The sequence below is a fragment of the Myotis myotis genome, unplaced genomic scaffold (assembly GCF_014108235.1).
Source record: "Myotis myotis isolate mMyoMyo1 unplaced genomic scaffold, mMyoMyo1.p scaffold_m19_p_13, whole genome shotgun sequence".
NCBI classification, from domain to species: Eukaryota; Metazoa; Chordata; class Mammalia; order Chiroptera; family Vespertilionidae; genus Myotis; species Myotis myotis.
Window position 1 is genome coordinate 25,876,569 of NW_023416317.1, and position 17,049 is coordinate 25,893,617.

The following is a 17,049-nucleotide window of genomic DNA, read 5'->3' on the forward strand; positions in this document are numbered from 1 at the left end:
GAAAACAAGGTAACAGCACATTAAAGCTGGAAGCACAGATGTAAGGAATTGTGGGTCTGAGGTGTTAGGGAGGTAGAGAACTGCTGTCTATAGTCGGAACTTGTTAAAAATCAAGAACATGGAGCTATGACAGCCCTGTGAAGGACCCTTGTGACTTAACCTCATAAAGGGCCTTGCACATATGTTGATCACCACCCAGATGGTACTGATTTGGGAACATGTCATGGATCCTATTCATTCGATGCATTCAGGAAACCTCTCCAGTTCCAAGTCCTAGGGACATGGGAAAGTGAGTCACATGGTGCCTGCCTTCCTGCATGAAGTCAGCATTTACCAGAAAGAAGGAATGGATGGGTAGTGTGTGATGGCACTGGATTCTCAGGGTAAATTGTTTTCTGCTAGCAAATGGTCATTTACAACAGACTCTCAAGCTGATTTTGCCTAGTCCACTTGGTTAGACTAAAGATTCCATTTTCCCCATTTTTCAGTAGAAAAACAACTTGCCGATAAGAGTTGCCCCCTGCATAAGCAATGGAGAGTAGATGGAGATTATGCTTTAGTATCAGGGGTTTGAATAATTCTTTTTTTTTTTTACTTGAAAATATTTTTAATTGCAAATGACATATATTATTGTATTAGTTTCAAGTGTTCGGCATAGTGATTAGACATTTATATAACTTAGAATGATCACCCCAATAAGTCTCGTACCCATCTGACACCATAGTTATTACAAGGTTATTCCCAAGTTGTTATAGGAAAAACAAGGGACAGAGGAACATGTGAAATGACACAATGGAATGCAATCAACAAATTGCAAAACAAAACTAAAGAACAAAGGATGTGATTTTCTTCACAAATAAATTGCAAGAAAAAACTTTTCTTCAAGACGGCAGAGTAGGTAACTCTAGTTATAATATTCCCTCTGCCTGTGACTGTTCATTTATTTTGTTTTTTAGATTCCACACATAAGTGAAATTACGTGGTACTTGTCTTTCTCTTGATTGACTTATGTCACTTAGCCTAATACCTTCTAGGTCCATCATGTTATCACAAATGGCAAGATTTCATTATTTTTTATAGCTGAGCAATACTCCATTGTATACATGTACCATTTTTTTTTTTTGTTAATCCTCACCTGAGGATATTTTTTCCATTGATTTTTTTTTTAAATATATTTTTATTGATTTCAGAGAGGGAGCAATAGAAACGTTAATGATGCGAGAGAATCATTGATTGGCTGCCTCCTGCACGCCCCACACTGGGGATCGAGCTTGCAACCTGGGCATATGGCCTGACCGGGAATTGAACCATGATTTCCTGGTCCATAGGTTGACACTCAACCACTGAGCCACACCAGTCGGCCTCTGTTGATTTTTAGACAGAATGGCAGGAAGAAAGAAACATCAATTGATTGCCTCCTGCACACTCCCCAACTAGGGCCGGAGATCGAGCCTGCAAGCAAGGTATGTGCCCTTGACTGGAATCAAACCCAGGACCATTTAGTCTAAGGCTTCAACCACTGAGCAAAACCAGCTAGTGCGGTACCATCTTTTCTTTATCCACTTGTGTATCAATGGAAACTAATCTTTTGATTAGAGTGTTTAAACCATTTACATTTAAAGGAATTATTGATAGGTATGCAAGCTGGGTGGGGAGAAGGTCAACAAACTTTCTATTCAGAGCAAGTGAGTCTGAGTAAATCTGTGCACCGGCCCCTAAGGAGAACCTGGGATTCCAGCAAGCAGCCCTCTCACTCAGCCAGAATCCCTGCCGGTTTTTACAGCCAGAAGTTATGGGGATTTCTCTTCCTGGCACTGGCACCCCTCACTCCTGCACCCTGCAGCCCTGATATCCCCCCACCATCAGGGTTTCCTCCCCCCACCCCATTTCTTTTTAAATTGTATTGATTTCAGAGAGGAAGGAAGAGGGGGAGAGAGAGAGAAATATCAATGATGAGAGAGAATCATTGATTGGCTGCTTCCTGCATGCCCCTACTGGGGATCAAGCCCACAATCAGGGCATGTGCCCTTTACCGGAATTGAACTTGGGACCCTTCAGTCCGCAGGCTGACACTCTATCCACTGAGCCAATCCAGCTAGGGCCTCCTCCCCCCCAACACACACACACATTTCTTAACTGCCACACTAATTGTGGGGCCTGCCCCTTCCACATCTCCAACCCTCTTAACAGAATCAATGTGGCCTCTGAATATCCTTAATACATAGGACTTCTGTTTAGCTAGTCTTCAGGCTGTTCTGGAGGGTTTGTTCTGTAGTTTACTTGTAATTTTGAGGTAGTACTGGGAGAAGATGAGCATAGCATTAACCTACTCTGCTGTCTTGATGAAAATTTTTCCTTGCAATTTATTCATGAAAAAAAAAATCACATCCTTTGTCCTTTAGTTTTGTTTTGGAATTTGCTGATTGCATCCCATTGTGTCATTTCACATGTTCCTTGGTCCCTTGTACTTCCTATAAACTGGTAGCTATGGGGAGCTTTTAAAACTGCACATGTGTCTGGACCCCACCCTAAAAATGTATTCAGTAGGACTAGTGTGGGTGCTGGGAATCTCTAACTTTCCTAAGATGCCTAGATGAGTCTGAGTCTGTTTGCATCATTCCATGCACCAAAGGGAGGCGGGTTCAATTCCCAGTCAGGGCACATACCCAGGTTGTGGGTTTGATTCCCCGCAGGGGGCATGCAGGAGGCAGCCGATGGATAGTGCATTCTCACATCAATGTTTCTCTCTCTCTAAAAAACAAACTATTCTTTAAAATAAATAAACAAATAGAACACTTAGAAATATGAACAGATCATTGGAAAAAAAAACTCAAAAGTTTGAGATCAGGTTTAAACATCACCATTGGCCAATGATTTAATCAATTATGCCTGCATACTGGGACCTCCATAAAATCCCCAAACAATGGAGTTTGGGAGCTTCTGAATTGGTGCCAGGAGGGTGGCTCTACCAGCTCCATGGGGACTAAAGCATCTGGGACTCTTGCCCTATGCACCTCTTCATCTGGCTGTTCATTTGTATCCTTTATAATGAAAACATATGCTTTATAATTTATATATATATATAAAAGCCTAAGTGACCGAACGACCGACCGCTGTGATGGGCACTGACCATCAGGGGACAGAAGCTCAACACAAAGGATCAGCTCCCTCCTGTCTGGATTGGGCCTGTGGGGATCAGGCCAAAACTGGCTATCCAACATCCCCCGAGGGGTCCCAAATTGCAAGAGGGCGCAGGCCAGGCTGAGGGACCCCACCGGTGCACAAATCCATGCACTGGGCCTCTAATAAATTAAAAAGAGTAGTTTGTTTTTTAAGTTTAAGCAGTTTGCAATTAAAATTAATTTGAAGATAGTACTTTACCAGAATGCAGCATAGTCTATATACAGAGATTTTTTTAAAAGAACAATTATTAGATATTGAAAATATATTGGGCAATTTCAAAATAAGTTTAATATAGACCTGAAAGAAATTAGAAAAGAAATAATGGAGGAAATATACAATTACTGAAAGACTTTGTCCTCAGGTAGAAGTTGCACACAGTAGAGAAGCTACAGAAAAATCAAAGATAATGGGAAAAAATATAACTATCTACCAGGGAAAGAGACAACTTTTCTAAAATGAATGTGTCTCATTTTGTCACAGTAAAAATGACAATGGATCACTCATCAGCAAAACAGATGACAGGAAATAAATTGAGTAATAACTTCAAAATGCAGAGGTATCATAGTATGTGGTAGTTCCCAATAGAACCTATATATACAATTAAACTTCTAGGGAGAGAAAGCACAGGAATATTTGCAAATATACAAATAATACGAAATCTTACTACTTATAGTGCCTGTTAGAAATCTAAAAAGAAATTTTAAAGGGCATTTTTTTCAAGAAGAAAAGTTCATTTAGTCAGGAGCAGCTTCTTGGCTTCTGTGTAAGTCTATAAAACTTGGCTCTAGTTTAGAGTCCGCTCTTGAATGGCAGATCAAATCACCACCAACTGTGCAGTCTGTCCTATGGTCCTTGCAGTTCATGTCATCCTATGGGACTCGGTGTGTGGGGATCTGACAATGTGCTGATCGGGCCTGAATCTATTTGGGCTTGTTGCATCCTCATAGGCTGACTCTGGGGAAATGTGGCAAGCCAATCTTGCAGCCACAAAAGGATCCCTATGTCCCTTTGGGCCACAATGCTGCTGCTTAGGGATCGCTTGACAGTGGGTAATGGAGAATGACAAGGTTATCCTACATAATAAAAAGCTAATATACTAATTAGACTGAGCAGCCGAATGACCTTCCAGATGAAGCCGGGGCTGCAAGGGCCGGCCGAGGCAGTGGGGCTGCGAGGGCCAAGCCCCTTGCATGAATTTCGTGGATCGGGCCTCTAATTGTGAATATAATCATGTGGTGATGAAATTTGTAACTGTGGTTCTAGGTCAGCCGTGGGCAAACTATGGCCCGCGGGCCGGATCTGGCCCGTTTGAAATGAATAAAACTAAAAAAAAAAAGACCGTACCCTTTTATGTAATTATGTTTACTTTGAATTTATAGTAGTTCACACAAACACTCCATCCATGCTTTTGTTCCGGCCCTCCGGTCCAGTTTAAGAACCCATTGTGGCCCTCGAGTCAAAAAGTTTGCCCACCCCTGTTCTAGGTACTAGGGGCTTGCGTGCAGGTGACAGCCAGTGGACCTGGGGCAGCTGTAGGGGGTGGGGCATGGGGACGTTCGATCCAGGCATGTGCTGTATTTCTTGGCAGATGCTTTATTAATAGAAATTTTTAAAGTTTGCATTTAGGTGACAGGGTGAACAATTACCTTTACTATCTGGCCCTGGCGCTATATCCACTCTCCTATCATAATAAAGTCTGGGTGAACTTGCTCATCTTTATATGCCTCAGATCATCATGTTGGTTCATGACACCTTGCTGATGGGATCTGCTGAGCAGGCATTGGCAAACACTCTAGACGCCTTATTAAGACAATAAGTGTGGCAGATGGTGGGAGATCAATCCTGCAAAAGTTCAGGGGCATTGTCAAAATGATTGGAGTATCGAGTCCAAAATTCTGGAGCACGTGGGATATTCATTTGAAAGTGAAAGGTAAGTTGCTGCATTTTGTACTATCTGCAGCAAAGAAAGAGACATAGTCTTGGTGGGCCTCTAGGGGCTTTAGCGGCAGCATATTTCACTTGGGGACATGCAGTGCTGACCTAGTTTCTGGGTAATCCAGTTTGGAATGGGACTCAGAGCAGGAAAGTTCTCTGCAATAGGAGCAAGTTGCGCCAGCACCCGGATTGTACTAGAGGTGTTTGTGGCAGACAGACTGCTGCAGCATTCCTCTGGCAAGTCATACAGCAGAATCCCAGTGCTGACCACAAGGAGTGAGCCTTTCTTTGCTGTCCCCTATTCTGCATGTTAAGTCACTCCTGCTTCCTGTGAACGCTGGGAGTGACTAAATATCTGATCCTGGGACAGCAAGTGGCCTGAACTTCTTATCATGAATTGGGTATAATGGGACCCACTGAACCACAAAATTGCATGTAAAAGAAACAGAAGTTGATTTGGCATTTGGGCCCATGCCATTTTGCAAGACACAGCAAGCACACTTCATAGGCTGGTAGCTCAGACAACCATGGTCCTTTGCTTTCCCTCTCTCCCTCAGTTCATACCTACGTCTCGTGGGGAGTTCCCTATGATCAGCTAGCAGTAAAGGCAAAAGTCCAGGGCCTGGTTTATACGTAGATTTTCATGGTTGGCCAGCACCAGCAGGAAGTGGTCAGTTTTAGTGCTGCAGTGTCACGCAGGTGGCCTCTGACATAGAGTGGTGCCTTTGCTGATCAAGGCCTTGGAAAAAAACAGACCAATTGGTGACTAGGAGGCCTTGGGGGAGGAATGAGGGTCAACCTCACAGAGTAGGCAGAATATGATGATTTATTACCACACAATTGCCCAGCTTCAGAGATAATGCTTCATAATCAGCAGACATGATGACCTGTCCAGTGAATGTCACTCAGCTTCTTTCATATTCATTGTGACCGTGCATAAAGTGGCCATGGCAACAGGGACAGAGGCTTTGTATGGAGTGAACTTCATGACAGTCCACTCACCAGGCCTGGTCTGACTACCACCATTTCCATGTGCCCTGCCTTCCAACCACAGAAGTTGATGTTGAATTTTGATATAGAAATATTCCATGCTGACAGGTTGAATACATTGACCTCTCCTATCATGGGGAAGGCGATGCTTTAGTCCCTGGGGTAGATATATTCTGAGGATATATTTGATCTCCCTGACCACAGCTTTTCTGCCAGCACAATCATTTGTGAACTTCCAAAACCCTGTGGGCTTGGGATGTTGCCACACACACACGATATTGTATATTCAATATATGGAGCTGCTTACCTCAAAGCTGGAGTGCACCGATCTGGGAACCAAAGGTGAAGGGTGGGCCCCTCTTATAATTACACTTTATAATCCACTTGAAGAATTTTTCTTTCCTGTTACCGCAACGTTGGGCTTGGTGGGCTTGGAGGTCTCAGTGCCTCTGTATTGGCTTTAGAATCAGGCTACAGGGAAGGGCAGGACCAACTCCTTCACCCGTATAAGAGGTATATCTGGCTGAAGTAGGAAATATCTCTTTTTCAGAAAATAACACAAAGTTCATTTCCATGATAGACTCGTGATTGGTTCACATGGTTATCTATTCATCAGTCAATGTAGATGAGCTAAGCTTCCTGACCCTGACCTCTTTACCTGTCCTCTTGAATTCAGTGGTGGAGTCAGCTGTACAGAATTGTAAGGAGTGAGGAGGATGGGGAGGATGGTTTTTCATTGAGGAATTGAGATACCTTTCATCTACTGTACTCTCTGACTCTTTTAATTTCTATAAAATGGTATTGCCTACGGTTCCTCTTCTAAGCATCTATTTCTAGGCCATGCCTATCTACATGAAGGTCACACTTTCTGGGATGTCCAAACACCACACTGTGCTCTCCCACATATGTCTCTGATCCTTATAGGCCATCACTCAAAATTCCTATAGCACCCGTTAAATACTGCATCTGGCCTGGCCAGTGTGGCTCAGTTGGTTGAAGCATCGTCCCATGCACCAAAAGGTTGTGGGTTCAATTCCTGGTCAGGGCACATACCCAGGTGCAGATTAGATCCATGGTCAGGATACCTATGGGATACCTATGGGAGGGCAACTGATTGATGTTTCTCTCTTACATTGATGTCTTTCTCTCTTTCTCTCTCCCTCTTCCTCTCTCTAAAATAATAAGAAAGATTGCATCTGTACTTCATGGCATTCACCATATTTATCTTTTACACTTACTTGTGTGAATATCTTAATGTCTGGCTCTCCAAATAGGCTATAAGCATTACGAAAGCATTACTGCATGTATTTTGTCCACATATTTATCCTGGTTCCACAGGTACATGCATATGTTCAAACTCATCTCATTGGGTGCATTAAATATGTGCAGTTTTTTGTATGTCAATTACACCTCAATAAAGCTGTAAAAAAATAAAAATGAAAAAAAAAATATCCTTGAAAGCCTTACTCAGCAGGTGGCATATTAAGGACTTAAGACTCTTGGATAAATACATACATAAATGGGGGAAAATGAAAGGCTGAAAGACTGAAAATGATTTTATCTATATATATAAAAGCCTAAGCGACCGTTATGACCAAATGACTGGATGACGGTACAGTAGCAATGATGCACACTGACCCAGACCTTGCTACTGGGGCCCTGACAGCCCCGAATCTGGTTCACCTACATCCCAGACCCAGCAGGAGGGATCCCACCCATGCACGAATTCATGCACCGGGCCTCTAGTTTAGAATAAGTAGGGAAGAAATATAGGGAAATAGGTGAGTTATCAGTTTCTGCAAACTACCAGAGCACAGATTAAGGCATGTAGCTCAGAGAAATAACCCAAAGTAGGGTTGCTTGGCTCAGAGCTTCTAGACACAGACAGGCTGGCGATAATTAAGAGCAGCTATTGGATTCTCAGAGGGAAGAAAGAGAAAATTCCTTCCTTGCCTTTCTGACTTCATGAAGTAACTAGTCCAAGGTCATGCTGTAAATGGATAAGATTAATATGTGGGATGATGAGAAATGATGTTCATGCCTTTGAGAGCTAGGAATTTTAGAAAAATGTGGAGCCTTGGTTGGTGTGGCTCAGTCGGTTGGGTGTCACGGAAAGGTTGCTGATTTGATTCCTGATCAGGGCACATGCCCAGGTTGTGAGCTCGGTCCCCAGTAGGGAACAGGTGATTGATGTTCTACTCTTACATTAATGTTTCTCTTTCTCCCTCTTCCTTCCTCTCTCTCTGAAAGTCAATAAAAATATTTTTTAAAGCCTGTCCAACATAGCTCAATGGTCGAGCATTGATCTATGAACCAGGAGGTCAGGGTTTGATTCCCAGTCAGGGCACATGCCCAGATTATGAGCTTGATCCCCAGTGGGGGGCATGCAGGAGAGAGCCGATCAACGATTCTCTCTCATCATTGATATTTCTATCTCTCTCCCTCACCCTTCCTCTCAAATCAATAAAAATATTTTTTTAAAAATAAATTTTTTGAAATATTAACCCTTGGTCAAATTATATATCCTACAGATATCTTTTCCTAGCTTGCAACTTGTTTTTCACTGTTTATGAAATATTTTACCAACTTTTAAACTTTACATTATAGAAAATTTGAAATATAAAGAAAGCAGAAAATAGTATAACACCAGAAAGAAATAGAATGCTATCTCTGCACTGTTGAACATCTTTTCATGTGCTTTTTTGCCATCTGCTTTTCTTCTTCAGTGAAATGTCTATTCATCTCTTTTGCCCATTTCCTAATTGGGTTGGTTGCCACATCTTTAAAATAATATTTTTTTAACTTAAAAAAATCAGTCCAGTGACTTAAGTCATTAAGTAGGATTTTCAAATCCTTCTAGGTAAAATATATATAGCATTTGAACATGATTACATAATGTACTGAGCAGAAGAGTTCTCATATTCCTTCTGTACTCAGTGTGCTACTAATACTATATGACAGCAAAAAGTTTCAAATACCTTTACTTAGAATCTTAAGTAGGCTGTATGCATATATATTACATAACTACCATAATGTTTCTAAGCTTTTTTATTTAAAACAAGGTGATTTGTATAAATGTTTCAGGATGATTTTATGGAAAATTAGTTCAAAATTTTCCTATTTGTATAAGACAGTATAGATTCCAATTCATATGCATCAATACATTGATAATCTTATTTCTCTGAAGTTATTTACAAAGTTTATAGTTTTATTGAATCTTTATTGAGAACCTCATAAACCATTGCTAAGATCTATAGATAAAATCTAGGATGCAATAGAAATATTTCTCAGGTGTATGCAAATTTTCCCCTTATCTTTTTGTTTACTTTAACTTCTGAATTTGCTTTTTTAATTTTACCTAGAAATTCTTACTTAAAACTATTTTCTGCACTTTAAGAAGAGAGAGAAATAGCATATACTAACTATAGTTGTGATCCCGAAATAAATTTGGGCTTAATATGGTTAGAGAAGAAAAGTTTTATGTATCCGTGTCTCTTTAGATCCTATGTAGACTTACTAGTCCATATTCTACATTCTTGCACAAGGGAAATTACTAGAGAAGAGAGTTAATTATTTGTAGTAGGAAAAAGATGATATAACTTGTGAAAATATACTGTATTTTTAAATATTTAGAATCTGTAGGAAAGATAATTTCAAATGTGAATATGATGGAATTAGCGTCACAGTTGTTAAAAATGCTTTCTGGCCCTAGCTGGTTTTGCTCAGTGGTTAGAGCATTGGCCTACGGACTGAAGGGGCCCAAATTCAAATCTGGTCAAGGGCACATGCCTGGGTGGGTTGCGGGCTCGATCTCCAGTAGGGGGCATGCAAGAGGCAGCCAATCAATGATTCTCTCACATCATTGATGTTTCTATCTCTCCCTTTCCCTCTCCCTTCCTCTCTGAAATCAATAAAAACACATAAAAAAAATCCCTTCTGAAAATTATCATCTAAAATTTTTGGGGGAAACTACAATGAAACAGTGAATGATTGATCTATACAGATTGTGCATTGAAGCCGTTTTTACTTAGTGTTTCTCTGCTCATTGCTTTGAGCTTGCCTGTATGCAGGGTGACCTCTGGGTGGTGGAGGATTCAGTCAGACAATTGGATTCTATTCCGTGGTCATAGGGGAGCCCATTGCTATTTCTGAGCCCGTGGCATCATTCCATAGTAGGGGATTTGAAGGATGATAAGCATCGAGTTATTAGAAGAGAGAGATAGACTTGGTTTTATTTTATTTTATTTCAAAGTAATAGTAGTCTAATGAGAAGGACAAAGAAGGGGGAGGCATTATGGAGGCATATGAAGCTTACTTTTCTGAAATTTATCTATTTTATAGCAATATTTTTAAAGAATCTGGCTTATGTAAAAGAGATTGTAGGAAAAAAGAAGTGAGGAAGATATGGAGTAATAGTGGAATTTTTTTTCTATTTAGAAAAAGAAACAGAACCCATTAAGAAGTGGAGAATGTAAGGCAAATACATTAGGTTTGCTAAGTTCCCCTTATCCGCCCTCCCCCCACCCCCACCCCCCAACACTTGGGCAAAGAATATTATCTACCAGATGCTAAGGAATTCCCATTTGGTCTAACCAGCTCTTGTCCTGTCTCTCCCAGCAAGTCCTATCTCTGTCAGCATCCCAGCTTCATCACCAAACACTGTCAAGAACTGACAAAAGTCTGAAAGTTTACTCTTCTTGGAAACAAACAAGTTAGCCTGTCACAGTTCCCTGGATACTGGCAGAAGACATGAGACTCCCCAGTCAGAGATTACAGACTTGATTACTCATGGCAAAGCAAACATCAGGATCTTCATATTTGCATTGGTTCCCCTTACCTCTCAACTCCTACTGAGAGCAGTCCAGATTAATGCTGTGCACACAGTGGGTCTGCGGTACAGCAGAGGAATCTCAAGCTTAGGAAACCTGAGTCTTCTGTAATGACCTGCAAGTAAACCTGCCCAATGCTTGCTCCAGAGGAAATAGTTTTTATTATACTGGATGGTAAACGAAACTGCCGTCTACTCTGGAGGGAGACACTCTCTATTTTATAACGAAGGCCTCAGGGCCTCTCCCTGTGAGAGGAGCAGAAATGAGAGAGCCAGGTAGAACTGGCTCCCAACAATAAATTCATTATCTTGATTGTGGCGATAGTTTCATGGATGTATACGTATGTCAAAACTCATCGTGTTTTTTTTTTTTCATTTTAAGTATGCTTAGTTTATTGTATGTCAATTTCACCTCAATACAATGGGAGGGGAAAAAGCCTTGGTACTGAAATATGCTGTTGGGACCAGTAGCCTTGCTACCATCAGAGTGCTTTTCAGAAAAGCGGAATTTCAGGCTTCATTCCAGAGCTTCTGAATCAGAATCTGTGTTTTAATAAGATTCCTCAGTATTTAGTTTTTAAACTTTTTATTTTGTAATAATTTTAGACTTACAGAAAAGCTGTAAAAATAGTACACAGAATTCCCCCTTCACCCAGCTTCCCCTAACTACATCCTATATCACCACAATAATATTACGAAAACCAGAAAATTTACATTTATACAATAGTGTGAGGTAATCTATAGGCTTCATATGAATTTTGTTAGCTTTCCAACTAAGGTCCTTTTTCCGGTCCAGGAATCAATCAGGATCCCACATTGCACTTAATTTTCATGTCTCCTTAGTCTTCTCCAATCTGTGACAGTTCCTTAGTCTTTCTTTTAGGACTTTGACATTTTTAAAGAATACTGGCAGTTATTTTATAGAATGTCCCTCACTATGGGTTGGCCTGATATTTTCTTTGTGATTAGGTGAAGGTTTTGATGTTTTTTAAATCCTCACCAGAATCATCCTTTAAGACAGATGATTCTCTCAAACAAAATGTTGAGCAAAAAAAATAACTTGCAGATGAATATTAAAGTTTGAACCCAAATATATGTAGTTAAAAACATGTAAAACTAAGCAATATATTGCTTGACATTACATATATATGTGTTACAATTATAAAGGAAATTATAACTTAGGGCATGGTTATTTTTTTTGGGGGGGGAGGCAGAGGGGCACATTGGAGAGGAACAGAGAGAGTTCCAGCCATGTTAATATTTTATTTCTTAAGCTGATACATGGGGGTTTATTTGTTATTCATTATTCCATATACCTCACATTTACTTTCTATTTTTAGGATAAATAGAATATTTTATCAGAAAAAGGGTTTTAGATTTGATATGAAGAAGAGGTTGCTTTTATTAAGGGTGACTGAAATTCTTTCACTGCCCTCACCAAGTCATTTCAGAAATGAGCTGAGGAGAAGGCGTGTCCCTTGCTGAGGAAATTCCAAGGCTTTGATTCTACTTTGCCCTACTCATGTGACTAAACTGCTCATAACAACAGGGCTGTCTCTGAAAGACAAGCCTTGATTTAACACATTTTTATCTTAAATGTTATTTCTTTTATCAGTCATTGGATGGATTAAGTGTGAAAACTGGAGAGTTTTTTTTTTTTATATAAATATATTTCATTGATTTTCTACAGCCAGGAAGGGAGAGGGACAGAGAGTTAGAAACATTGATGAGAGAGAAACATCAATCAGCTGCCTCCTGCACACCCCGCACTGGGAACATGCCTGCAACCAAGGCACATGCCCCCCGACCAGAACCGAACCTGGGACCCTCCAGTCCGCAGGCCGACACTCCATCCACTGGCCAGGGCTGGAGACTTTTTTTTTTTAAGTCATATATGCAAATGTCCAGATAACTACAGATAGTTTTGTTTGTATGATAAAAAGATGCCACTAACCATATAATTTCATTCATATGTGAGAGCTACAAATGAACAATGAAGACAGACAAAAACGCATGGACATCGACAACAGTACGGTGATTAGCAGAGGGAAAGGAGGCTGGAGGGAAGGGAGCAAAGGGAAAGCGATTTGACTTTGGGTGGTAAACATATGCAATATGCAGAGGATGTATTATAGAATTGTATACTCGAAACCCATGTAATTTTATTAATCAATGTGTCCCCAACAAATTTAATTTGAAAATTCAAGGTGTGCAATTAAAAAAAAAAAAAAGGAGCTACACTAAGGACCTTGTTACTCAAAGTGTGGTGAAGCAGCATCAGCACCAGCTGGGAGCTTGTCGGAAATGCAGGCCCTACCCCCCAACCTCTGACCTACTGATTCAGAGTGTCAATTTTAATAAGATCTCCAAGTGATTGCTGGCACACTAAAGTTTGAGAGGCCCAGGAGTCCTATAGCTTCACCTACAGAGAGCAGCACCACGCACCAGGAGAGGGGCAGCACGTGGAAATTCCTCAGGTTTAACTGTAACAGATCTGCTTCTTCCATGGCCCGCTCTTTGGTGGCCCACATATTTACAAGTAGAGACTTGATTTATTTACTAGAGGCCTGGTGCATGAAATTCGTGCAGGGGGAGCGGGGGGGGGGGGGGTGGCGTCCCTCAGCCCAGCTTGTGCCCTCTTACAATCTGGGACTCTGCATGCACCAGTGACCATACTTTTCATACAGATGAAAGGTGTCTTGCTGTTGTATGGGCAGCTACGTTGTTTTGCCCTAATTATAAAAAGTAGTACAAAACAAGATCCTTCTGAGGCAGTAGTACCATTTTACCCATCTTATGGGTAGAAAAACTGAAGCAGAGAGGAGTTAAGTAATTGACTTTGTCACACAGTTATAAGTGTCAGAATCAGGGCTGACCACAAAATGTGCAAGCCAGAGTCCATGCATATCATCGCTGCATCATCCTGTTATTTTCATTGTTAGAGGAGCTTTGCCAGGTTTTCATTTTTAAATCTAAGAGACTGTTCCCAATATATAGGGTAGGGTCCCTAGGCCTGGCTGGCGATCAGGGCTGATCTGTGGGACAGGGCAATTGGGCCCCCCCACCCCCACTGGGCACCCACCTTGGCTGGCAGCCTGGTGCCATCCGCTGGCTGGCTGGCCCCCTGATCTCCGCCTCCGGTTGCCTCCCTCTTTCGGGGGTGGGGGAGGTGGGAGGGGCAGACGCTCTTGCGTTGAGCGTCTGCCCTCTGGTGGTCAGTGCACATCATAGCGACTGGTCTTTCCGCCAGTAGTTCTGCCATTCAGTTGATTTGCATATTAGGGTTTTATTATATAGGATGTCTCTCTCCTCTTTCCAACTATGCTAGGCTGTGGCACTCTCATCCATTCAATAACAACGTACAGAACTTCTCTTAAGCACTGAGGATAGTGAATAGGATGATATGGCTCCGGATCTCAAGGAGCTGACAGTTTAACAGGATACAGATACCAAACGAGTAGTTGCAAGTTTGACGAGTGTTAGAAAGACAAACAGGATTTCATGGGAAAAGAGCTGGAGATGGATAGTCAGAGTAAGCATTTCTGGAGAAAGTGTTGTTTAAGCTTATGTGAAGGCACATGTAGGTGAGGTGTGGGTGACCCGGGAGATTGTTCCAAGCACAAAGAACACCACCCATGAACAGAGTTTTTTGGACATTTATGTTTGTATTTCCAGTGCCTTGCACTGTTCTTGGCGTACAATAAGTGTTTGCTGAATCAATAAGTGTTCTGTCATGTTTCAAACGTCTGCTCTCTGGTGTTGGAGATGGTGGAAGCTTTATTTTTCTATTCAAAGGAAATAATATCCCTTAAGGGGGAAATGAAAAGGAAGAGAGAAAGCTGACTGTTGTACAAATTGCTAAATTGGAACTGTGAGTGGGAATGAAAAATTGATTTACATGAATTTTCCTCCCTGAAGCAACTTGACAATTTATTCTGTTCTGGAGAATTTTCAGTTTTTAGCTTTCAAAACCAAGCTGTTTCTTATTCTAAATTTCTTGGCCTGCTGTGAAACTAGCATTTAGTGTCTTTTACAGCATACTCTGATTAGGTCATGGAAATTCACAGCTAGATCAAACACAGCTAAATCAAAATGGAAAATTTGGAACATTCACTGCCCATTTTACTTTGTGCGTAGCGTTGGAAGGTGTTATAAGACATTGACTTTTAAATCATTTTTAAAAGAAATATTATCCAATGATCACAATTGCTATCATTTATTGAACACTTACTATATGAATTACATAGCAAAATCCTTGTTAACTCTATAAGAGACTAAGTTGAGGAAAATGAAAATTGCCAAATATTAGCAATTTTATATTGTTCAACTTAATATTATCTTCAGACTATCACCTTAGAAACTTATAAATAGGTCAGAGAATCCCTGATAGCCGTAGCCTTACTGTAAAATTTAGTACTGAATTTTCAGTATAGCAAAGAGATTCTGAGAGAGTTATAGCTCCCTAATAACTCCCCCAACTCCCATTGCCCAAAGGGCTGTCTACTTCCATTATGGTTGTTTACACATTGGTCTGAGGTGGTTTACAATCCATTTCCCCTGCTAGATTGAATTCCTTGAGGGTAGAGGCTTTACCTGTCTTGCTCATTTTTTTGTATCTTTGTGCCTAGAGTGTGTGAAAAGAATTTGTTACTTTGAACCTTAACAAAATGTCAGTGGAAACTAAATAAATCCTTTTTTTAAAAAAATAAATCCTATTGATTTGTTACTGAACAATGCAAGGTAATCAGTCACTTTGTTGGGATTTTGCGTTTTAGAATCAGTCCGAGGAGTGCTGCCTTTGGCATTCTTGGACTCCTCGGAATTTATGTATGCCCAATGATGCAGGAATTGTCTCTCCACCCCACCCCACCCCAGAGAAAGGGCCAAAGGCGCTCTCTAACCTCCCTCACCGCCTTTTAATATTTACTTAAGTGGTACCTTTTCTGAGCCTTCTCTGAGCAGCCTATTTAACAGAAGTCATTCTACCTTCTCTGCTCATATATTTTTTCCTATAGCACGTATCAGCATGTAACGGAGTTATATTTTACTTATTTTTTTTTGCATATTGTCTTCTCCATTCCACTAGGATGTAAGCTCATACATGGTTTTTCACATAGGCACAGAATGAATGGACAAATGTTTTTTTTTGTTTTTTTTGTGTTTTTTTTTAATATATTTTATTGATTTTTTACAGAGAGGAAGGGAGAGAGATAGAGAGTTAGAAACATCGATGAGAGAGAAACATCGATCAGCTGCCTCCTGCACATCTCCCACTGGGGAAGTGCCTGCAACCCAGGTACATGCCCTTGACCGGAATCGAACCTGGGACCTTTCAGTCCGCAGGCCGACGCTCTATCCACTGAGCCAAACCGGCTTTGGCGGACAAATGTTTTAATATTGAATTAAAGGGACAGGTATTTGGGGTTCTGTGTCACGATTTTATCTTCCGCTTCCACTTGATATAGTGACTTGGCCTGGCTTGGATCTTACTTGCCTATTCAAGAACCCACATCCCCATGGTCTCTGACCCACTGTCTGAATAATTACGGGATGCCCTACACTTGCCCCCACACGTGGCCTCACAGTCACTCCTCCCGATTCCTCTGCTCACTGCTCCCCTAGGGCGATCCATCAAAGGCTGTTTACCCTCTTTCTAAACTTTCTGAAAGGATGGGGTTTTCCCGCTTCAGGGCCTTGGGGATGGGGGTGGATGGGAAAGTCAAGCCTGACGAAGGGCGTATCTATACATTTTAGGCCTCAGGCCTGCAGCCCGCCCGGGAGGCGGTTGGGGAGCAGATGGCGGGGTCATCGCAGGGGCTTCATTGGGAAACTCCGCTGAACAGCCAGGGGTTGGAGCTTCATATCCCTTCACCTCGCGGCCCCGCCCCTTCACCTCGCGGCCCCGCCCCTTCACCTCCAGCCCCCTCCTCTCTTTGGGAAGCCGGGGGGCGGGGTTTGTTTACTCCGTGCACGCACCGCCGCCCCGGCCAATCCGTGAGGAGAAGCGCCTTACGTTACTCACCCCGCGGGCCAATCGGCGCTCACCGTGCTGCTCCGCCGCCAAAGCTCGCGCGGGGGAAGCGGGGCAGTGGCCGGGCCGGTGCGGGCGGACC